Source organism: Geotrypetes seraphini, chromosome 2, assembly GCF_902459505.1.
Source record: "Geotrypetes seraphini chromosome 2, aGeoSer1.1, whole genome shotgun sequence".
Taxonomy (NCBI): domain Eukaryota; kingdom Metazoa; phylum Chordata; class Amphibia; order Gymnophiona; family Dermophiidae; genus Geotrypetes; species Geotrypetes seraphini.
In genome coordinates this window covers 465,380,647-465,405,277 of record NC_047085.1, presented here as the reverse complement: position 1 = coordinate 465,405,277, position 24,631 = coordinate 465,380,647, and the positions used below count along the sequence as shown (strand labels likewise).

The 24,631-nt window shown below is 41.3% G+C and overlaps 1 protein-coding gene across 2 annotated transcripts in view; it reads left to right on the top strand.

Moving 5' to 3' along the window:
• Positions 1 to 24,631, top strand: part of DNAJB6 (DnaJ heat shock protein family (Hsp40) member B6) — a 308,250-nt gene that overhangs the window by 243,961 nt on the left and 39,658 nt on the right. The window lies entirely within an intron of this gene.

The following is a 24,631-nucleotide window of genomic DNA, read 5'->3' as shown; positions in this document are numbered from 1 at the left end:
GATAACTACTACACTTCACTGTTATAGGTGTTACCATAACATTTTTGGAAGAAATGTTATGTCTATTCCTCACTGAAACATGGTTACGTCCGGGAGAAGAAAATATACTTTTCCAATATTAACCATTAGAATATGATATCATATACTATTCACGACCAAACAAGAGAGGGGGGTGGGGGGGAGGCTTAGCATGTTTTTTCTCTTCAGATTTCCTAGTACAGGAAAACCCTAATCCATTCCCTTATTCTGAACTTCTGATTGTTAAGATCACCCTGCCTAACTCTTTACATCTACTTTTATTCTATTGTCCTCCTTCACTCTCAACAGGGCAATAGACTTATTTTCCACAAACTCTTACTGAAGCTACTTCATTTTACTCCATCCAAAGCTATAAACTTTCTAATTCTAATATCAGATTTAGGATTAACACAGCACATCCACTTCCCTACACATTGAGCAGGCCATACTCTAGTTCTCATTATGACTCATCTTCCTTCTTAAATTTATACTTCTGCCACCCCAGTTTCATGGTTTGATTTCAATCTCAGTTCTCCTATGTCCATAAAGACAACTAACTCTTCCTATAACACCAGCTGCTATCTTAAACGCCATTAATTACCTAATGAGAAAATTCCCATGTTAACAATTTTTCTTCCAACTGATTTCCGTACATTGTCGCTTGAGGACAAGGTACAAAAATGGGATGAGTCACTTAACTCAGATATTCTCTCTCTATCATCTGCTTCATTTCCTTCTAGATTGAAAGAAAATCTAATCAACCATGGTACCACACTGGTCTATGACTGCTTAAATACCAGATTCACCAAGGTGAGCGAACCTGGAGAAAATATCTTATTCCACAAAACAACAAATTTGTGATTCACATCGTCATCATAATAACATCTTTAAGATAGAAAGGAAATTATACTATAGCAAATGCAAGAAAAATTCCACAAACCTCTTGAAAGACCTCTATACCATTTAGTGCTCTCATACAAATCATCTTTCATCAACTACACAACTATATGCCTACAACAAGTACACCTGCTGATTTCTTTATTTTCAAAATCAAACAGTTTCATTCTCATTTTTTTCCTATACCTGATTTTGCAAATCCACTAATCCGTACAACAACCACCTCATCAAATACGTTAACACTTTCAGGTTCATCTATTTGGTAAACTTTTTGCTTTCAAACTTCAGCTTTATTATCTGAGACTTTTTCATCCATGAGACTTACTACTTGTATCTTAGATTCCATTCCATCTTCCTGGATTAAAAAAAAAATCCTACAAACAGAATGCTACCATCTATTCTCAAAATGGTCAGTCTTAGTCTATCCAAAGGGAAAGTTCTACCACAATGGAAACAAGCTATCCTATATCCAAAATTGAAAAAGCCCTCTTCAGAACTCTCAATTCCAATTCATTATGGATTGATCTCGAATCAAAGCTGCTTGGCAAAAATGACTGAAAAGATAATTTATCAACAATTTTCTGAATTCACTGAACAAACAGTAGGTCTCCACCCTATATAATCTGGCTTTTGAGACTCTCATAGCACAGAAACAGTCATCGCTTCAGTTCTTAGTAGAGCTTAATTCACATCTTGAAACCAGTTGGATAGTATTAGTCATTTCTCTTGATCGGTCTTCTGCATTTGATTTCTTATTACAGGCTTGACTTTCAACCCTTGGTTTATCAGGCATAGTTTTCAATTGGTTCTCATCCTTTCTCAAACATAGGTCTTTCAGAGTCATAACACATTCTTCCCCCCCCCTTCCTTCACTAACCAAAAAATGTAAATGTGGAGTCCCACAGGGGTTCATATTATCTCCACTATTGTTCAATCTCTTCCTTAGCCCATTAGCCTTAATCATACAGGAATGTACTGCTTTTTAACTTTTTTCATATGTATGCGGATAATATCCTTCTCTGTCCAACTACTTCAATTAATCCTGACTTTAAACCCCTATACAACTATTTAGAGAAGATCTCTTATTGGTTATTTGCCCACAATCTAGTTCTCAATCCAGAGAAAACTACAGTGTGTTGGCTTGCAGGCCATCTGCCATATCCTTGGTTTGGTACAAGTATTTCTCCAGTGAACTCTTTTCGATTCCTAGTCCTTATTTTTGAATCAGAACTATCCTTTCTGCTACAGATTTCATCGTTAAGTAAATCCTGCTTTTACACCTTGTGGCAATTACACACAGTATGATTCCTTTTTGACAAAAATTATTTTGCTACTTTTATTATAGCCCTTTTCACCACAAAATTAGACTACTGCAATGTTATCAATTCCGGTATCTCAAAGTCTAATAAAAAAAAAAAAATCTACAAACTCTTAAAAATTGCAGGATATGTTTGCTTTGCCAGACCAATAGATAAACGCATGTATCACTACGGTTAATAAAACATCACTGGCTTCCAATAGAGGAAATAATTAAATTTAAAATCCTCTTAACTTTCAAGACCTTGTGAATGGGCAAAGCGGTCATTGCCCTTCATCTCCTTGTCCCCGGGCTCTTCTGGTCTACCTTGGTTCTCCCAGGCACTGGTCTTCATCACATGACTTCCATGGTCTATCGGGCCGCTTGGCCCCACCCAGCCAGTCACTCCAATTCCTCCGCTGGTCATCACTGGTTTCCCCACCGGTTTCCACTAGCCACTCCCTGGAAACTTCTTCACTGATCCCTCCACTGGTCATCAAGCCTGAGTCTCTCCCTGGACTCCAGACTGTACTGGGGCCTTCTAGGTACTCTTACTCCCAGACCCTTCCCACGGTCCCTCAGCTATTTTTTCCTGCACGCATGCACTGAGGACTTCTTTCTAGCTAGTCTCTCTGGGTACTATCCAGGTCATCTCAAGTCCTTCCAAGCTCTACCCAGACTCTCAGATGCTCTGGGGCTATCTGTCCTTCTAGTTGTTAGTCTCTCAGGGCCCTCATATGCTCTCTCACTGGGCCCTCTACTGGTTGTCAAGCTTGAGAGCTCTCCAGTCCCTCCAAGCTCTACCAGGTAGGCAATACAGGGCAGGGATGGGGGTCTCTCTCTTTCTCTGCTGCACCATAGCACTGGTCAACACTAGACAACATCTCTAATGCACTGGGTCCTCTGTCAGCACTAGCCAGTACTAGGCTTACCAGGAGTTAGGCTAAAGCCAGCATTCCTCCCGAGGGTTACCTGGCTCCTGAAGAAATTCTTGTTTTTCTCTGCTTGGGACCTGTCCTTTTCAACACCACTGTTACCTTAGGGTGAGTGGACAGTTTCTGGTAGTCTTTGTAGGATTTATGCAAATTAGTTCTTTCTTTCTTTCAAATCTTCAGGCTCCCTCTGCTGGCCTGGGAGAGGAACTTCACCTTATCACAGACCCTTAGACATGAACTATCTGAAAACTTTTACTGGTTAGCAATTTCTTATACTCCCTCCCACAGTCTTCATTCTATAACTGATAATAGATTGGTTTTACCAAAGCCACATCAAGCATATCTAGAATCCACTTGACACTCTGCATTCTTTTTTTACTGCCCTAGCATATTGGAATACTCTTCCTCAAAATATGTGCACTAAACCCCAAAGTAAGAAATTTAAATCTGCTATTAAAACCTGGCTATTTACTCTGGCATTTCTGGAATGACTGATCTGGCATTTGTTCTGACTCATTCTATTTTTTAATTTTTACCTTTCTTGTTATCTACATTTTCCCCTTAACTTTGAATGAGTGTTACTATCTTATATATTGCATTGTAATTCCTTTTCAATTTAAAATCAACTATATTTTTAGACTGTAAACCTGATTTGTTCAGTTTTTGTACAGTTAAAAGCAGCAGAGAGATTTAAAATAAAATAAATATTTTTGTAACTGTTTAAGGCTTCCAGTGGACACTAACTGAAGTCTGTCTTTGAGAGCTGATTTCAGTTGCCCTAATAATCCTACTTGAAAAAGTTAAGAATAGCACACTTGGAGCTTATGAGGGGGTACTCAGGTAGTGGCATAGCGAGAGAAATTTGTGCCCAGGGCAGAGGTGTGTGGCATTGCTATGTGCTTTCCCCCACATCCCCTAACACACTCTTCTTCACACTGTGCTTCTTCCAATGCACCCTTCCCTACAGCCCTTCCCCCCTTATCTCTTCAAATCATTGATGACTAGGAGAAGCATCTCTTACCTGCTGCTCATGCTGGCATCATCCGTCCCTCTGATATTGCTTCCTGATCCCTAAGAACAGGAAGTGATGTCAGAGTAAGGGATGCAGCCGGTAAGAGATGCTGCTCACAGCCTGCAAGGATTTGAAGAGGTAATGGGAAGAGATGAGAGGTGCCTCCACCAAGGGCAGCGCCTGGAGAGGTCCACCTCCATCTCCTTACTATGCCAGTGTATTCAGGGGTACTGAGTACCATCACCTCTTCCATTGCTTGATAAAAATGACCCATAGCCTCCAAGTTTTAATAAAAGAGCTCAGGTTCTGCACACTTGATGCTGCCTTTTCATACGAAGGTCATTTCATACATAATGCACAGATTGGCAACATTGGGGAGTGGATGATGCAATTGCAGTAAACTTTGTTTCACTTTCACTTCAGTGCTTGAAGCAGCAGGACGTGTGCTTAGGAGCTCTGTAGTGTACATCAGTGTTTTTCAACCTTTTTACACCTATGGACAGGCAGAAATAAAAGAATTATTCTGTGGACCGGCATCGGTCCGTGGACCGGCGGTTGAAGAACACGGGGCTAAGTCGGGGGCCAGACCCTGCCCATCTCTACCCAATCTCCACCCCAGACCCTGCCCCCATAATGGTACTAATTGCACCTTGCACGTCCCATGCCTCATCTGGAAGCCTTCCCTCTGACGTTGCAACGTCAGAGAGAAGGCTTCTGGTTCAGGCGCAGGATGCCCTTAGGAGCCACTGCCTGTGGCTTTGTGCACTGAATCAGTTAGGAAGAGAGAGCTGACTCAAAGATAACGCCGCATCGATCGCACCGTGGACCGGCGGTTGAAGAACACTGTTTTGGGCCTGATGCACGTGCTGGCCCTGTGGACCGGCAGGAAATTTCTGTGGATCGGCACTGGTCCATGGACCGGTGGTTGAAGAACACTGGTGTACATAGTGTGGCTGTGACAAGTGTGGGAAATGGAAGCTGCAGGTGTCTCGGGTACTGTGTTGCTATTGATAAAATGTGGATCAGAGACTTTGAGCCAGAGCTGAAATCACAGTCCAACGAGTGAAGAGCTCCATCTTCCCCATGACCAAAAAAATTTTGACAAGCTCATGAAGGCATTATCATCACAAAGTTCCATGTGGAAGAAGTGTCACATCAGTGTATTATTGTGATTTTTTGGGAAAAATGCACAGAAAACTACTCAAACCCTACCTCGGTTACTCTTGGCTGGGCCACTCATTCTTTACTACAGTGCTCGCCCACACATAGCATAACATAACATAACTTTATTTTTCTATACCGCCTTAATCAAAAGAATTCTAGGGAATGTCGTCATTGAAAAACTACGCAAATAGAGCTGGGAGGTGTTACCTCAAGCTCCCTACAGTCCAGACAGGAGTCCACCAGACTTTAACCTTTTTCCAAAGTTCAAGCAACCTATGCGTGGACATTGTTTTTCATCTCTGGAAGAGCTTTCTTCCGCCATTACCCGAGCCATTTGGCAACTGAACAAAAATGGTACCTTGGATGGAATAATGAAGCTTTCCGGAAGTTGGGACTCGGTCATTGCAAAGCAGGGAGACTATATTGAAAGATTGTAAAGAAATACTTGGAAAAAAAATGTAAATAAAAAAAAAAATAGTGTGCATTATTTAGGAAATAACCCTCGTAGATTCTGTGGGTACCTGCATTGATCACCCCACACCTGAAAAATGGCCTAGTATTTGAGTGCTGGTACTTTTTAACTAGAAAAAAAAATGCACTAAGCATACTATATACCTCTGTTCTTGCTTGTGCATTGTATATTTGGCTGTAAAGGATTGAGAGGTTCCATTTATGTGGGTGTGCGTGCCAGCAGGTGGGTTGGATTTAGTAAGCTTGTCATGCATCGAAATGCTTTTGTTTCTGGAAACTGAGTATCAGCCATGTGACTAATTTGTTGCAAAATGAGCTCCATTAGACTGTCATGGCAACTTAATGAGCATGCTTGACTTCAAATGTAGCATTCTTTTTTTCCAATAATTTTGGTGCCTATTCACTTGGGAATTGTACAATAAATATACAGTGGCAGAAGACTTTTAATAAATAGGCTGTTTGATTTCTGTTTATAGTGTTGTGTTAATAAATTTAGTATTGGGTTAATTTAAGCAGAATAAACATAGCTGATCAGTACAAGGAAGGCATGGCTTCTAGATTTAAACAGTTTTGTGTTGCTGCCATGGTAACAAGAGGCTCCTGCTTTTCCTCTAAGAAGTTAGAATAGATCTATAAAATCAATACATGCTGCATTTGACAGCTGCTTCTGCCCTAATCAAGCAGGTTTTCTATTGACTGTATGGCAGAAAACTTCCACTCCAAGCAGAAGTACAGTACTTCTATACTATTCTATACAATTTGGTTGCTTAGTTAAAATCATAAAGAGCCCTCCTTTTCTTTGAGACTCATGTTCTCTCCTGAGGCGAGCTTAGTGTTGAAGGGCTTTGCTTTCAGTGGGGTTCCTAACTTTGAAAGTACCTGAAAACTTTTCAGCCTACACACACACATAACCATTTTCTGAACAAAGTACCTGTGTACATTGTGTTTGAGGATCTGCTTCTTTGGTGAAAAATGGTGCTCTTCAGCTGTGTAAAATGAAGTAAAAGATGCACATTTGAGGTACTTTTTTTTCAGAACTTAAATGTAGTGTGTAGTTTTCAATTATTGCTCAAAATTTTGCCTTCCACTGAATGCTTCTTTCTAACTCTGTTGTTGTGAAAATACATGTATTTTCAGACAATTTTCAAATCCACCAGTGCATATTCAGCAAATCCACCCTGTACACATGGAGATCTTGAATAAACCTTTGAAAATTTACCTTTAAAAGGTTCAAAAACTTCCACTAAGCTGTTACCGTCACTGTGGAATTAAATTAGTATGAAAAGTGCAGTGTCTGATACTAACACATCTTATATGTCACAAAACACCTGGACAGTTATTTGTGGAGTGCCTGCAATAAGCCAGACATCTCTGAGGAATACAATATTATCTAACATATTGTACTAATAATATAAAAAAAAAAATAACTAGAATTACAACAAAAAATTTTGAAATAGAAATGTCTTTATGCATGTTTTAAATAAAGCATAGTTATTTGTCTGTCTAACATGAGGAGATATGTAATACTGTATTCTAAAATTTAGCCTTCTACTATTGGAGAGAAAATTCAGAAAATTTCTTAAAACATACCCTTTAAAAGCAGGAAAATGTTAATATAGTTGAATCTTCAAACATCTATTCTTAGATAAAGACGATAACATCATCAAAGGAAACACATGGGAGGGGGAGGGCTACCCATATACTATCTTAAAAATTATAGTGCAAATTTTAAAGCAATGTCTTGCCTCTAGTGGAAGCAATGATATTGTCTTGCTGCCGTGTTTGCAGGGTCTGCAGTTTCTGTTGACTCTGGACAACCCACAAAATTTATATTGCAGTAGTCCAGCAGTGTTTATTAAAAAATTTGGTTTAGGCATTAATTTTATTTGAAACTGAAACGATATGGAATTCCTTTAAGACATTTGCAGCTTTCAAATATTACATGAACAACATGGTATATGTTTTTCAATGTGTGATTCTCTACAAATTATATCCTGCTAGTGCCATTCAAGTTACAAATATGATTTATTCTACCATTTGTAATGTTACCATCACCTCCGCCCCCCCCCCTCTCCAAAGAATAAGATTAAATGGGTGTCCTTCTTTACCTGATGCTACTATCAATTCATTATTAACATATGGTGATGACTGATAAATAGGCCAGTTAGCTATGGGCAGCACAAGGGAGTGTGTTCTCTGGAGCCAGATTAGAGGCAAAAATGGTAACTTAAGTTCATACCATACAGTTTCTTTTATCCTGCAAATTTCAATTGGATTCAGTGCGGTTTACAATAAGATTGATGAGATTTACAATAGGATGTGGTGAATTCCTGACAAGAGTCTTAATGAGGGTATGAGCACCGGTTAAGGTAATATAGGCAGGTTAGAGCTGTAGTTATGTGTTTGAGAAGATGTGAGTCTTTAGTCTCTTCCTGAAGTTCATGAAAGAATGTATGTAAGCACAAGGATCCCTAGATACAAAGACATGAAAGAAAGATTGAAGTAAACTAGGGCCCACTGGTATAGTCATGGAAGCCCCCCCCCCCCCCATTTTGGACTCATGTGTGAGTCCACAACCTGAGTGTAGCAGGTGGGGAACCCTAAGCCCTGCCAGCTGAAGATGTATTCTGTCGACACTGAGGGAGATTTGAAGATTTTTTCAATTCCAAACTCCAACCCACCTTCTAAGCACCAATATCTGTCTTATCATTCCCCCACCTGAGCAATGTGTATAGATGCACCTTCTTGTCCAGTTAGCCTGTCTTGACTAGATTGCAAGCTCTTTTGAGCAGGGACTGTCTCTCTTGTGTTTTGATGTACAGCGCTGTGTGTGTCTAGAAGAGGGAAAATGCTTGAGTACCTGATTGTAAAACCGCTTAGAACCTTGATAGGCGGTATATAAAATCCTAATAAACTTGAAACTTGTATAGAAGTGATTAGTAGTAGTAGTAGTAGATGGTTGCATGCTTCCATCTGCTGCCACTTGCATATGCATGAACTGAGCATTCATCAGGGGTCAGTGGATGGAAATGAGCAGCCAATTTCCCCAGTGTTCACATTACCAGGGGGGATAATTCCAGTGGAGGACACTTTCAGCTGGTGGCTGAAAGTATTTTAACACTGGGGGTTGGAGGAAATGCACGGGCCCATCCTTCAGTCTATCCAGAAGTTCACCTCTGGCTATGCAACTACTGGGGACTGATGGCTATACACCCGGAATGAAATTGGGCAGATTAGATGGTTCTTCAGTCCTTTATTATCTTTATTTTTACAATGTCAATAGAAAGTCTATATTCCCTTCCAAAGTGAAGGAAATAAAATGGATTAGAACTGTGGGGGGTTATTTTTTCATGTATCCATACATCCTACTCCACTATAGCAAAGTGAAAACTAATATTCCAGAAAATCATACAACCCCCCCCCCCCCCCCGAATAACTTGGTTAGCTAAATGTCCATCCCCTTTCTACTGCTGTAGCCATTCTAAAGCTCAGATGAAACCAATTGCCTTTTTAAAAAAAACACGCACATGCGATGAACCTGCTCCTTGTGTGTTAAATTGTGCTGATTCGCAAGAAATGATAAATTCAGCAGCTCCTGTTGGCTCCTTCTGCTGGGTACTGCATTGCAAAGCAAAGATCCAGCTTTGAGCATTAAGGAGCTGGCAATAGAACAAGAGCTCCTCAGAGGCTTTAGACACAGTACTGTTGTTGCCTAGGTTGTGGCTGCCTCTGAAACAAATGTCATTAAATTGCATAACTTTTATTCTAAGCATACTTTATGTACTAACTGGACTAGTTTGTATAAAACTCATTTTAATCATTACACAGTCATAGGTGCCAGCAGTGTGCATGCCTGAGCACCCCAAACCTTTTTCTGTGTAAATCTAGATATAGGGCAGCAAGCTCCATGTTGCAAAGCTACAGACACAGGAAAGAAGTGCTTCTCTATCCTAGTTACTGCTCCCTCCCAACCAATAGACTAAAGGAGAAGGAAGTTGTAGCCTAGCAGCTGCCGGTGGGGAAGGGAAATGTATCAGACAATGACACAAAGAACAGACAGATTCAGATAGGTACATTTATCCTGCCAATAAAGCTATGTTGCCAAAGTAATACTATAACCGTTAAGACAAAAATAATAATACAGTAATAAAAAGACAGAAATACTGGGAAAGGAATAAAAGGGGCAAGGAAGAGTAAAGAGATCTGGCTGGCAAAGGCAATGCTGTTCTGAAATGCTGTAAAGGGAAGAGAGGCTGGGTGGTGGTGACAGGGAGGGACAGATAGTGGAGCTGTGGGAGAGGAACACAGGGGCGATGTGGCTGACAGAAGGAATCATGATCCGAGAGAGGAAGAAGAGCAGGAAGGGGGACACAATCTGTAGACATAAAAGAGGAGATGAAGAGTAGCTGTGTAGGACTGGGAGAGAATCCTTAAAAGAAGGAATGTGAGGACAGAGAAAATCAAGAACAAGTAGAGGCATAAAGGTTAGAAAATTAAGTTTTAGTGAAGATTTGTGTGCCAGCTGGGCTGGATCAATAGCTGTATGTTACCTTCTCCTCCAGCTCTTTACTAGTCAGAATGAATGTAATTTTAATGGAAGGACATAGGAGAGCAGGAGGGGATTGTGCCCATATTTAATAATAATAATTATTATTATTATTATTTATACCGCCATACCCAGGGAGTTCTAGGTGGTTCACATCAGTTAATCAAAAATACAAACAATGAAGTCATTGAAGTTAACAGGTTGGAAGGGTACAAAATTAAGAAAAGGAAACAGGAAGTGAATACAGGCCAATTAGTGGAAGGGAAAGCAGTCATATTTGATGCCATAGTCTGAAAAATGTCTTTAAAATTGCTTATCTTTGGCAGCTCTGAAATGAAGATTGAGTCTCATATTGAAAGGGGAATAGGAAGTACCATTCTCTCCCTTTTTTAACAAAAATAAAATGGTCATTCTCTTGTTACATTTTATGGGGGACAGTAGTATCTGACTAAGTGGACTCATTAAGCTATATATTTCCAAAGAAATACCAGGGCAGCAGCAACAAGATGCTATGGGAGAGATGGATGGTATTTGGAAGGAGAAAAGTGGTTAACTGCCTCAAACTAGGCATTTCTTGGTTTGGTTTCCCCTTTTGACTCAGCCACTAAGCCCTGGCTTTCCATTTTCACTCTCAGCACAGCTCTGCCACGGGCTAACTTTTGGGATATGTGCCCTCTGTGGATGTGCAGGGCACCATGAATAATGGAGTACTGTTATATCCATCCACATCATGTGGCCCTAGGGGCGATAATGATGCTGGGAAGAGATTGGAGGAGAAAGAAAGGGATGTTCAGTAAAAGGAGAGAGAACGAGGGACATTGTGCTAGACTCGCCACTAATAAAGGCGGGGGCATTGTGCCAAAGCTGTTATCACCACTGAGGTACCAATTTCTTTTTCTTCAGAAGGCACTAGAGTCAGTGCTAACTCAGCTCCCCAAGCCAACCACTTACTCTGTAACCTCTACAGCAGGGGTTCTTCACCTGGGGGGGTCCATGAGGGTCCGATAAAAATTAACATTTATATTCACCATACAGCCTGGTACCTTTGATTTTTCTCGCAGATAACGAGAGAGTAACTGTAGTAGAAAACGTAGGACCAGAAAACCTTGAACCATAACTAGGGAAACCGCCATTTAACCACTGCTCTTGCAGCTTCTTTTCTAAGTCTAAACAACCCATGTGATGCCTTTAACCTGTCTCTCAAATGCTGTGATAAACCACTGTAGCTCCATTATAGGGGTGAGGGCTTAATTCATGGTAATGACCTTTTCTAAGTGTTACAAATATTCCCAGCAGTTAATACAGGGATTCTGTAGTTGCTGATCATTCATTTTAGTTATTACCAAGCAGTATGAGTTTGCATATGTTCTTATGCCACATTTACTTGGGAAGCTTTGATGGACTCTTCTAGTTTCTTTTTTTTTTCTTTTAACTGGTAGATTTAACACCCTTCTACACACATTTCATCAGTTTCATTGTGTAAGCAGCAGGGGAAATGCATACATTTTGAAAATTGAATGTACACATGCTGTTTACCTCTCCTGACCTAAACATGCTCACAAGAATCCTTCTTTTTCTGCTGCTAAAAATATGCATTCTGTGGGGACCCTTTTATGCATTTAGTTGCGTTTGAAAGCAACAGCTTTCAGCTGGCCATTTTACCATGGTAAATACCCATATATATGGGATAATTACTTAGCAATTGTTCTCTTTGTGAACCATGTGACCCCCAGGGGAGTTTGCTTAGTTACGGTATAAGGTAAGGGAAAAGAGAGAGAGAAATGTTTTTAAAAAGATTTTTTTAAGATATGATATTATGTACTCTATATAGCAGTGGTCTCAAACTCGCAGCCCGGGGGCCTCATGAGGCCCACCAGGTACTATTTTGAGGCCCTCGGTATGTTTATCATAATCACAAAAGTAAAATAAAACAGTTTCTTGATCATATGTCTCTTTAGCTATAAATAACAATATTATTATTAAGACTTTGCCAAAAGGAAAGATTTATAAACTATAAAGGGGTCCTTTTATCAAGCCGCGGTAGGGGTTTAACGCACGTAAAACCACCTGCCGCGCTAGCCGCTAACGTCTGCATTGTGCAGGCGTTAGTTTTTTAGCCGGCCACAGGGATTAGCGCATGATGAAATGTACGAAGCGCTAACCCCGCTAGCACAGCTTGATAAAAGGACCCCAAAGAGTTTTACCTCATGCAAAATTGTCAATTCTTTAATAAAACATGAACTATTTTTTTTCTGAGGCCCTCCAAGTACCTACAAATCCAAAATGTGGCCCTGCAAAGGGTTTGAGACCACTGCTATATAGGGATTTAGACTCAAAAAGACCAATTATTACAATTAACTTGGCTAAACTAGGTTGATTGCAACAAATTGTCCATATAATACTGCCTTAGATACAGGATGCTGAGATTTGATAAACCTTTTAGTCAAACTGAGTTTGGTTGTTGTTTTGCTCTTAAGTACTGAACATGTTATTACAGATTCTACAATAAATGGTGCTAAAAATTATGCAAGAAAATTTGGGCATGCTTGCAATGTCATTGAATAACAAGCCAATTAGCACTGATAATTGGGTGTTAATAATTATTGGTGCTAATTGACATTAATTACAATTTACGGTACATGTTCATTTTTAGGTGCCAGGATCTGCATGTAAATGTGTGGTTCCTAAAAGGGGGCAAAGCCGTGGGAGAGGGTCATGGGCAGATCTGGGGCATTTCTTCAATTTACAGTTTAAGATTTCTATACCTGTAATCACTGACATGCAAACACAGTGTCGTACAATTATTTAAAAATAAAGGAAGAAAAGAACGCCAATAAAACATGTCATTCATGCCAAGGAGGTTGAGAAGAGAGTGGGAAGGTAAGACAATAAAGAAATTGGTGGGGTAAAGGAAAGGAGGGGCTGAGGGAGGAAGGGAGAAGAATTGTAGTTACTGTTTAGAAAGAAGGAAATTGTGGAGGTGAGAAGGAGAAAGTAGAAAGAAGGATTTAGGACAGATAACTACTGTTGGAGCTGGTGGGTGGTTACAGAGTTGTACTAGGTATAAGACTGATTAAAAAGCCAAATTTTGAGTTTTACCTTGAAACTTTTAAAAGATAATTCACTGTACAGGGAAAGAGCTTCCAGGTTGCAGGGACAAGGAAGTAAAAGCACATTATTTCTAGTGGATTTAAATTGGACAGCCCTAGGATGGGGAAGGACGAGGCTGTGGTCATTTAATGACTGGAGGAGTCACACGGGGGCACAGGGAATAGTGGAAATAGAAAAGTAACCTGGGACACCTGTGCGGAAGGCTTTGAAAGGTAAGTATGACAAATTTATAAATAGTTCTTAGTTTAATTGGCAACCAGTGGTGAGATTTAAGGAAAGAAGTGACATTCACGACGAGCATGACAGAGTAACCAAATGACTGTATTTTGGAGAGATTAAAGTTTCTTCATGGAATAGTGTGGGAGGCCAAAGCAGATAATAATATTAGTAATCGAGGTGTGAGATAATAAGAAAATGAAAGGAATCATGACTAAACAGGTGATGGGCTGCCTGACATTTATGGGGGAAAAAAACCCTGGTTCTGGTCAGGTGTGAAATTTGTGGCCAGAATGACAGTGAAGAATCTAAGAAAACACCCAGATAAAGAAATGTTCTTCGGGACTTATGAGAATGCCAAAGAGTTGCGGCAGAATGATGGGTTGTGGCAATGAGCCCATTTACCAGCAAGCAATAGTTTTGTTCTTATTCAAGACTAGTTTATGATTGAGAAGCTACTGGGCTACAGATTCTAGGCAATTATGCAGTAGAGTAAGGGAGGTGGCAAATGGACTAGCAGGGAATAATAGAAGGATATCGTCTGCATAGAAGTATGCAGAAATACCAGAGGCTTGGATAAGGTGTGCTAAAGGACTAAGGAAGAGATTGAAGAGGAGAGGGGAAAGGATAGGACCTTAAATCCTGCAAAGGATGGCACGAATTATAGAAGAAGAATTTGTAGAGAGAACCTGGAAAGTAAACTAATTAAGAACAGTACCAATGACCCTGAGAGAAGAAAAACGCGAGAATAGAAGCTAGTGATTGATGAGGTCAAGGGTGGCAGAAAGGTCCAGTGAGACAGCTATAACAATGAGGTGTTTATCCAGATGGGAGTGAATTTCACTGAGAAGGGCTGTGAGGATGGTTTTAGTGCTATAGTGTGGACAAAAACCTGATTGTCTGGGATGAAGAAAGTACAATTCAGTAAAAGCAAGCTTTTCCAGCACCTTTGACATGAAAGGTTTGATACAGTTCAGTAATTGCTTGAAACACTAGGATCAAGAGTAGCTTTCTTCAAAATAGGCCAGACTAGGGCATGTTTCCAGGGAGTAGGGAATAGACAGGTGGCAAAGCTAATGTTCAGAATGGGAAGAGTGGGAAGGAGATTGAGGTTATTGATGTGAACCAGGATGGAGGGAGGGGGGATCTAGGCGGCAAAAATTGGGCTTCATTGTTGCAATAGTTTTGGACAGAGTTGGGAGAAACTCAGAGTTGATTTGAAACGATGACCAGGTTGAAGTAAAAAGCAAAGCTGACAGTTGAGGGGGGGAGTACAAGGCAAGGGAGGTAGGGAGCACTGAAGCACAGGAAGTGAAGAAAAGCCTTTTCAAGTCTCTGATTTTGTTAATGAAAAAAAGGGAAAGGGTATCAGTTAAAGGTCTTGAGATAGGTCCAGGTTCAGGGGGAGTCATGAAAGATGCAGGACGGCTAGAGATCTTTAGAGTGGTTTATAGAAGATTGAAATTTCTTATGTAAAAAAGTTCCTTTTTGCTTTTTTCAGGTGGTAGTTATAATTACAATGATGAGATTTGCAGGTATGGAGGTTTTCTTGAGACTGGGACCTCTTCCAGTGCTTTTCAGCCTGCCAGTAATGCCTTTTAAAGAAATGTAAACTAGAGTGGGCCCAGGATTTATTATGCTGGGGGGAGGGTTTAAAGGATTGCAGGGAACCATGGAATCTAGAGTTTTAGTTAAAGGTAACTAATTTAGAGTTGAATTGGTATCTGTTGACAGAGCAAAAGTAGAAGCTGAGGGAATAAGGGTCAATTTTTGCATGCTATTATAGAATAAGAGGATCTGCTCCTAATTTAGATGCAAGAATATATAATTCTATATTATTTAGCTTTTTCATAGTACCTCTAGCACTATTAATTCAGACCTTAGAAAATTATCCTTTTATTTATGTTGTTGATATCTAAATTTTGACATCTCTTAATATACATGATCTAATATCATATTGCTTAATAAGAAACTTGATAAAATTACAAATTGGTTAAGGTGTAATGGATTCAAATTAAATCCTGAAAAATCTAAAGACTTGCTCTTCTCTAGAATTGATGCTGCCTTTTATTTACTGCCCTATTGCTGTTCATAGGCTGCAAAAAACAACTAGAATTCTAGGGATAATAATTGATCAGAAACTTACATTTAAAGCTCATATCTCTATCATTAATAATTTTTTTTCTCTTCATATGATCTGTTCCTTTTATCTTATGATTATTAAAGAATCGACAGTGAACCTTGAACATTCACTAGTTAAGAGCAAATTAAACTATTGTAATGTAGTGTTATGTCATGTGCAGTACATGTTCTGGATATTAGGCATCTGCAAATTATACAATACTGTGACCCTTCAATTAATGTGAAAGGTCTCGATAATCCTTATAAGTGACAGAAAGTTTGCATATATGTGCAGCAATATTTGCCAGATGTTTTGTTGATGCAGGGAATGCATCTAGACTTTTCATCATTGAAGCTGTCGCATCATAACAATTATGATTTAGGAGCAGCCTTTCTAGTGCCTGGCACAAACTGGGAAGGTGGCACCTTGGTATTCTCCTTTCATCCTTCACACCACAATATCAGCACACAACAAATTGTATAAGAAGAGTAGATTTATTATGGCTGTAGCATTTTACCATTTACATATGTTAAACACGTGGAGGGGCATAATCAAAAAAAGCGTCTAAGTCCCCATTTGGCCTAAGTCCTTAAACATTCAACGCAGAAGCAGGGAAAGTGTCCATAACCAAACCAAACGTCCTTGTTTTGATTATGGCCTTCCTCTGCCTAAACACCCAATCACCACTACGTCTAAAAGTACACCTACACGACGTCTACACTTTTTAGCCATAATGAAACAAAAAAACGCCTAAGTCCCAAACGTCCAACAGAAGGGCTTTTAGGCGAAGGAGGAGCCAGTCCTTCGCCTAAAAGCTGGATTCTGTAACCGGTGTCTGTCAAAAACAACGCCGGTTACAGAATCCCCCCCTCCACAACGATCCAGGCAGGAGGGTGCCCAAGCCCTCCAGCCATGTCGAACCGTGACCCCCCCTCTCTCCCGACAACATCGGGACAAGAGGGAGCTCAAGCCCTCTTGCCCCAGCCAACCGCGGCACCCCCGACGATATCGGGGCAAGAGGGAGCCCAAGCCCTCTTGCCCCGCCGATTAACATCGGGCCAGGAGAGAGCCCAAGCACTCCTGGCCTGCGGCGACCCCCGAATCGAGTGGGCCAGGAGAGAGCCCAGGCTCTCCTGGCCCGCGGCGACTCCCCCCCCCGCCGCTACTTGAATGGGCCAGGAGGGAGCCCAAACCCCCCGGGCCCCGGCGACCCCCCCCCCGCCGCTACTTGAATGGGCCAGTAGGGAGCCCAAACCCTCCTGGCCCAGGTGGCCCCCCCCCACGACTCGTTCGGGCAAGGAGGGAGCCCAAGCCCTCCTGGCCCCGGCAACCCCCACCCCGCACTACATTACAGGCAGGAGGGATCCCAGGCCCTCCTGCCCTCGATGCAACCCCCCCTCCCCCCCATCGACCGCCCCCCCCAGAACCCCCGATCGCCCCCCCCAGCCGACCCGCGACCCTCTGGCCAACCCCACGACACCCCCCTTCCCCCTACCTTGTTTCAAGTTGGCCGGACAGATGGGTGCCAAACCCACCTGTTCGGCAGGCAGCCAACGGCAGAATGGTGCTGGATTGGCCCAGCCATCCCAAAGCCCCGCCCACAGGTGGGGCCTAAGGTGCGGGGAGCCTTATGCCCCTCCTGGAGGCGGGGCCTGAGGCACATGGGCCCAACCCGGCTACCCTTTCCCCTCTATTCCTCTCTATACCCCTTCCCCTCTATACCTTCCCCTACCTCCCATTTTTTTATCCCTGTTCTAACCTGCTTATACCTACCTATGACCCAGTTCTTTCTTTCCTACCTGCCTCCCTTCCCCCTCCCCACTGCCCAAAAACCTTTTCTGCAGCTAATGCCAGGCCACCACCTGTTTGTGTTTTTGACTTCACTATACGGTAAAGTCAGTTCCTAAAAGAATGGTGTGACCATTTATTTTAAAGCTTCACTGGACTTGCCACTGCTTGCCCTGGATCGGTTGCTACTCTTTGGGTTTTGGCCAGGTACTAGTGTCCTGGATTGGCCACCGTGAGAATGGGCTACTGGGCTTAATTGTCCTTTGGTCTGACCCAGTATGGCTATTCTTATGTTTTTGTAAGTTATGTTTTGGCAGTCTAATAGCAAAGGGCGCTGGCTCATTCAGCAATTCAGTGTTGGAAAGAATTTAATCAATTGTAATGTATATGCTTCTAATGTTGACTCTTTATAAATGTATCTAGTACAGTTTGCTAGTGAATCCCTGATTATTGATAGAAACTTTAATTTGGTAATTAGTGTTATAATTGTCCAATTGCTCAGTTAACAAGTCTAATAATAGGATTATACTTATAACTGGAAGAAAAAAAAGAAATAACAAAAAAATCCTACTAAAGCAATTCTCTGTTCCTGTTTGGCTGAAGAGCCAAAAAAGTTCTGCCTTGGGATAAGCAGGAAGGAATTAACCTCAAGAGTCACCTGTGGAGTCTGATCTCTAAGAAAGACCTCAGAGTTCAGTCTAAAACTAAGAGGCTGGATACCAGCCAGAGGTCTCCTCAAGGAGCGCTTTTCAATTAGGGTGAGAGGATTCACCCCCCCCCCCCCCCATGAAATATAGTGCACTTGCACTTGGCCTGACTTTAAGTATTCCAGGCCTCTCTCCCACCTACTACTTCCTAAAGTCTCAAAAAGGTCCTAAACAGATCCAAAGAAGCCTTTTAGTCAACAGCTCTCTCCTCAAGCAAATATATGCAAATTATATATGCAGTTCACAGGCTGCTGTGAAAACTATCTTTAATCCTGAGCCTCTATAACTATTAGAACCAGGTTTACTGAGGGTTAAGCACTATGGGCTAGATTCACTAAGCCCACCAATCGTGTTTGCGATCGTGTACTGACCCGATTTTCCTCCGACCTGATTCAATAACCTCTGTGCCGATCATCCTCCAATCCAATCCTTGCATGCAAATAAGGGTGAATGGCATGCAAAGTAGGAAGGACGCGATTCACAAAACAATTTCAACAATACCAACTGGGCTACCCGATTAAAAAACAAACAACTACTGAGGACCAGTCACTTGTTTAAAAACCCCTGCTCTCTGCCCCGACTCCGTGGTTTTAACCCATGGTGCAGCCCCGCTATCAACCCGCAGGTTAAAACCACGGGCTCGTGAAAGTTTCTAGCTCTGTGCTAAAAATAAAAAAATTTCAAGCTCTATCTTCGCGGTGAGTATGCGCAGACCATCTACAAGCAAAGGAGATGGTCTGTGCATGCGTCAGGAAGGATCACTGGAGAGTGATCCGTACGATCGTCGGGTAGCGTGCCTACGATCGCTCCCATTTGCATGAGGACGCATTGGGAATTTGTCAGCCTGCCACAGATCAGACACGATTGGGAAGATAAGTGAATCTAGCCCTAAGCCAGCATTCCTCCCCTCAAGGGTCACCTGTGGAGTCTGATTTTTAAGAAAGTCCTCAGAGTACAGATACATATCATTATTAAAGTGAAAAGAGTTGTGAGTTAGAATGAATTTGATTAATAGTGTAAATAGTTTCTGGTGAGTGTTGGTGGTCCAGGATTGATGATTTTAGGAATTTTTCACATGCAGCAGTACCATCTGTATGGAGGATGTTGCTGTATGGCAATTCTACATCCACTGTGACTAGATGTGTGCCAGATGGTAACTGCTTGATATTATTTGGCACACCAACAAATGAACGCAGGACAATTGCACACAGGGACAAATGCGCGCAGGATGACTCCTCAGGCCCCATCCCTTGGGAGGGGCTTGAGGCGCCTCAAGCTCCTCCCAAGGGATGGGGCCTGAGGAGTGTCAGCAAATCAGGGTCTTCGTGTTAGGGTAAGTGAATTTTTAAAGTGTAGTTGGCGGGGGTCCCCACCCCCAAATAAAAGAGGGTTACTTTGTAACCCTCAAAAAGACAAAACAGTATCCACTGCCGCAATTGTCTTGCACGCACTTGTCCCTGCACACACTTGTCAGGGCTCTTTTGTCAGAGCGCAATTGTCCTGCGCTCATTTGACAGGTCACCTATTATTTAATTTGTTTAGGAAGTCTGTGGTATCTTGTATGAAGCTCTTTGTCTTCTGCACTAAGGGTTTAAGAATCCCTTCTATAAATCCAGATATTTCTTCCATGAGTGTGCTAATACCAGGTATGATTGGTCTGCCAGGGTTGCCAGGTTTATGGATTTTTGGCAACATGTAAAATGTGCCCACAGAAAGATGGTTAGGTATCAGTTTCATTAAATGTGGTTATACCTGCTTTGGAAGTGTTTTGATGAGGTTTTTTAGCTGTTTGGTATAATCTTTTGTGGGGTCTCCAGTCAGTTTCTTTTAGTATGTGTTATTTGAGAGTTGTTTGTGCCCTTCTTCAATTTAGTTATGTGTATGTCCCTAATTACTATATCATCTTATTTGTTTACAAGTTTGATTACAATGATTTGATTATTTTGTAAACTTTTTATGGCAGATCATTCGGGGGGGAGGGGGTAAGGTTTTATAGATGTTTTGTCCATCTTTGGGGAAGGGGGGTAAAGTACGTATTCTTAAAAAAAATTGTATTCCAGTTTGTTGGGAGTCTCTTATTGTGGAAATGCACTTTTAAACAGAGTTTCCTGAAGAATTCTTCAAGATCTGAGTATAGCTGTATTTTATCTATTTTGCTGGTAGGGCAAAAGTACAGAGGTCTGCTGTGATAATTGGTAGTTGGAGAGGTTTACTATCTCCATTTGATTTGCATTTCCATATTCAATGTGGAAATCCTGAAAATCAGGAAGGGTTGTGGATCTCGAGGACTAGATATGAGGACCCCTGCCCTAGAGAATAGCATTTAGCTACCACTTATGTATGGAAGTACTGGTATTCTGGTATTTACAAATGGCTTGTAAATATAGTCACACAGTTCCCTTATACTATTTTTAAAAAATTCCCTTTCTGCCAAATAAATATTGCCATTTGGCAATGATTTTCAGACAGTATGTGTGGGTGATTTTACAGACCATATGTTACACACATTTTCAGTGAGAAACTACCCAGGCTTCTGGAATTTAGCAAGTTCAAAGGATACATGTTATAAATTGCCTGCATCCTTTGCTTCTGTCATTTGTGTTAATGGCGGAACAGGGATAGTTCAGCTTCTGTATATTTGAAAACTGAAGGTCTATGCAATGATTTTCTCCCTTGACCTCTACAAGCCCATAGGAATTCCTCTTTATCCAGCAGCTGAAAGTATGCGTGCTGTGGTATCAATCTATATTCTTAGCTGCATTTAAAGGAGGAAAGCAGTGGTGGTTGTGGGGTTACATTTCTCTCAGGTCATTTTTGCCCATTTATAAATGAAATTGAATTTCCTCAAGTAAATGGTTTGGCAAATCACTCTCTCAGGGGCTGATGCAGAAAGCTACCACACAGTGGTGCCTCACCGTGCCCTCCTCTCCATCTCCCCTCTCGTTCCATGCCAACCTCCACTCCTTCTGCACCCCCTATGCCACACTTTCACGCACCCTGTACCTCTTTTAAATCTTCACCAGTGTGAGCAGCTTCTCTGGCCTGCTGCTTGCACCAGCATTGGCTTTCCCTCTGCCATCACTTCCTGGTCCCGTGACCCGGAAGTGATTTCAGAAGGAGCCAGGCTGGCGTGAGCAGCAGACCAGAGTAGTTGCTCGCACTGGTGAAGATTTAAAGAGGGAGCGTGCAAGTGTGGCATAGGGGCGCAGAAGGAGCACTTACACCCTCCCTTTCCTAACCCTGTACTTCTTTAATAATAATTTTATTTTTGTATACCACCACACCACATAGTTCTAGGTGGTTCACAGCGCGAGCAACTACTCACATGGGACAGAGAAGTGCGAATGCCCCAAACCCGGAGCGGTCCGCTCCCTCCCCTTACTATGCCACTGCTTCCACAAGTCTGTGCAGTTGTACATCCCAAGCAATTCAGAAGAGAATTGTTGACTCACGCCGAATACATGTCCACAATTGCATTAAAATGAATGCATATGAGGCCATTATGTATTTTGCAGTGATATAAATGGGCTCTTCAGATATGGTTACCATGAGAATAGTTGCCCCCTTGTATGGCTGCAACCCATAAAAGTTCATGTGCCAGGACGTCCCCTTCCTTTAAGTAATCAGGAACTATTTGATGTTTCAGATTTTAAGCAAATGAGATTGGAGATTGAACAGCGTAATACCCCGCCCTTAGATGCCCAGGAATAATGATAATTGTACAAATATTTCCAATCAAATATTGTTTATTAAAAATTAACAGAAATCTTGTTTCAAAAGGCATTTGTACAATGGAGACACATTTACAGTCAGACGTGTAAAATGCACCTTTCTGAATTAAATGGTTTCGGAACCTATTCTGGTGCGCTCATTTATACACTTTCGCAATGACCAAATATGACATCACTCCCATTTACCAACCAACAAGCAGAGGCCGTCTTCATGTTTAGACAAAGAAATTCCTTTTAACGTAGATACCAGGCTTAAAGAAAATTTGTTTACAACAATTTCTGAATATGCATAAAACATTATAATATACCCAGGAAACACTCTCTCTCTCTGTAATTCTTTAAAAGTTTAAATCAAAACAGCTTTCTGACCTTTCAAAACTCAAATGCTGTTGGTCTGGGCTTTTTCTGTATGTGAGCCCCCCTTAATGAGAATTCCTAATGTGAGCTAAAGGAGCCCTTCCATCACATCTTACATACTGAAGAGAGTTTCTATGGTAGGCTAGCTTAAAGGTCAGATAGGTCAAACTGCAGATGTTACCTCTCAGGGTTTCTCAAATTTCTTAAGGTTTAAAATATATAAAAATACAGTTTGCAAATTTTATGTTTAAACATACAATCACACCCATAATCAAACATATCCTAACACACATGGGATCCCACATTCATACACACGCAACATGTCATATCTTAATAATTATTGCTAAGGTACATATAAACTATCTGTATTCAAAATGTGAAATCCTATATCTTCCCTCCAACAAGCCAGACTGAGAGGTCTGGTATTAATTAAAGCCATGAGGTCAAGGCGGGAAACTGCAGTATGTTTTAGACAAAGAAAGACACAAAGAATACTGAACAGAGAGAGAGAGAGAGATTAATACTTCTACAGTATATATCTAATTCCCCTTATGATCTTGCTTAACCCAGCAAAGTACATAAAGAGAATATTATTATGCCTTTTCTTCCTAGTAACTCTGGCCTCAGCTGCAATCCATATTCAAATTTTTATATCTCTGTACCAAAACTTTTCATAGGCTTCTAATTGGGCTTAGGCCTTATCTTCCATAAATGTATTAGTAACTAGATTTACCCAGAATCATATGAAAAGTAGGTGTCTTATATGTAGAAAAATATGTACAACATATTCAAATTTTTTCCTTGCACACTATACATTCTACTGCAGCATGTCATAGCGTCCCCTGGCTGTCAGTGCCACTCCTCAAGATGTACAGAGACTCGATCTTTATGGTCGTGGGACCTCAATTATGAAACTCCCTTTCAAAGGAATTGAGTAAGATTGAGTCTTTGAGTTCATTTAGAAAACTTTTAAAAGCACATCTGTTTTCGCAGGCATTTTTGTGAATTAAAACAGAAATTTTAGACATTGTTCAGGTTTTTGAATACTGTATGTCTTGAAGAGTAGCATGTTTTAATGTTATATCTATTCTATGTTGTAAATCACATAGTTTTGTAGATTTGCAGTATATAAGAAATTTTTAAATAATTAAATAGCTTTCCTGTTAGTGTCTCAGCAGTGATTGGCTCAGGTACTGACAGGAAAGTGAAATGGAAAAAAAGGTTGCAGCCATCTGCATTGCTCCCTGACAAACCATCCACCAATCCCTGACCTAAAATGAATCCTTAGTGTCTAGCACACTTCGCCCCATCCTGACTCCCAACTCCAAAAGAAATCTTACCTTTCTTTGGTGTCTAGTGTACCCTCATTCTTTCCCTGTCTGAAAAGGGACTTTTATCTGGTGTCTAGTTCAACTCTCATCCTTGACCTTTTCACCAGTTCGTACCTTAAAGGGCCCATTTGTTCCTGCTTCCAGTGCCGTCAACTTAAAATTACAATGCTCAGCCCTGTGGTGCATTCTAGGATGTACAGATTGGGTCAGACTACCATATAAAGAAATTTTCCCTTATTTGATAGCAGTGTGCAAACAAGAGAAAAATTTCTTTATATGGTAGATTTACCCCTACCTGGTGCATCCTAGGATATACCACTTGGGGCTGGATGCCATCATTTTTCAAGATGGTGGTACCAGAGGCAGGAGCGAGTGGGTATCACTCCTGCCTCTTTTAAGGTATGAACTGGAGAGGTGGTCAGGGGTATTTGAGGAGATGTGGAGGTAGGGGTTGCACTAGATAATAGGGAAAGATTTTTTTAAAAAATTTGTGGTTGGAATTAGGGCAAAAAGGGTTCAGAGTCCTCTAGACCAGTGGTTTCCAACCCTATCCTGGAGGATCACCAGCCAGTTGGGTTTTTGAGATAGCCCTAATGAATATGCATGAGAGAGATTTGCATATAATGGAGGTGACAGGCATGCAAATCTACTCCATGCATATTCATTAGGGCTATCCCGAAAGCTCAACTGGCTGGTGGTCCTCCAGGACAGGGAACCAGTGCTCTAGACTAGAGACTACCAGGGATTGTCAGAGTGGGGAAGTAGTGGATCTGGTCAAGTCAGGAGTGGGAGGCCTCTAAGAACTGGGCTGATAGAAAGCTCAACCATTTTTTTGTCACACTTTCTGTCAATGCCTGAGCCAATCACATTTTGCAAGGAGCTGTGGATTACTGCCACAATAAGGATGCACAGTAATTTGCATACTCAT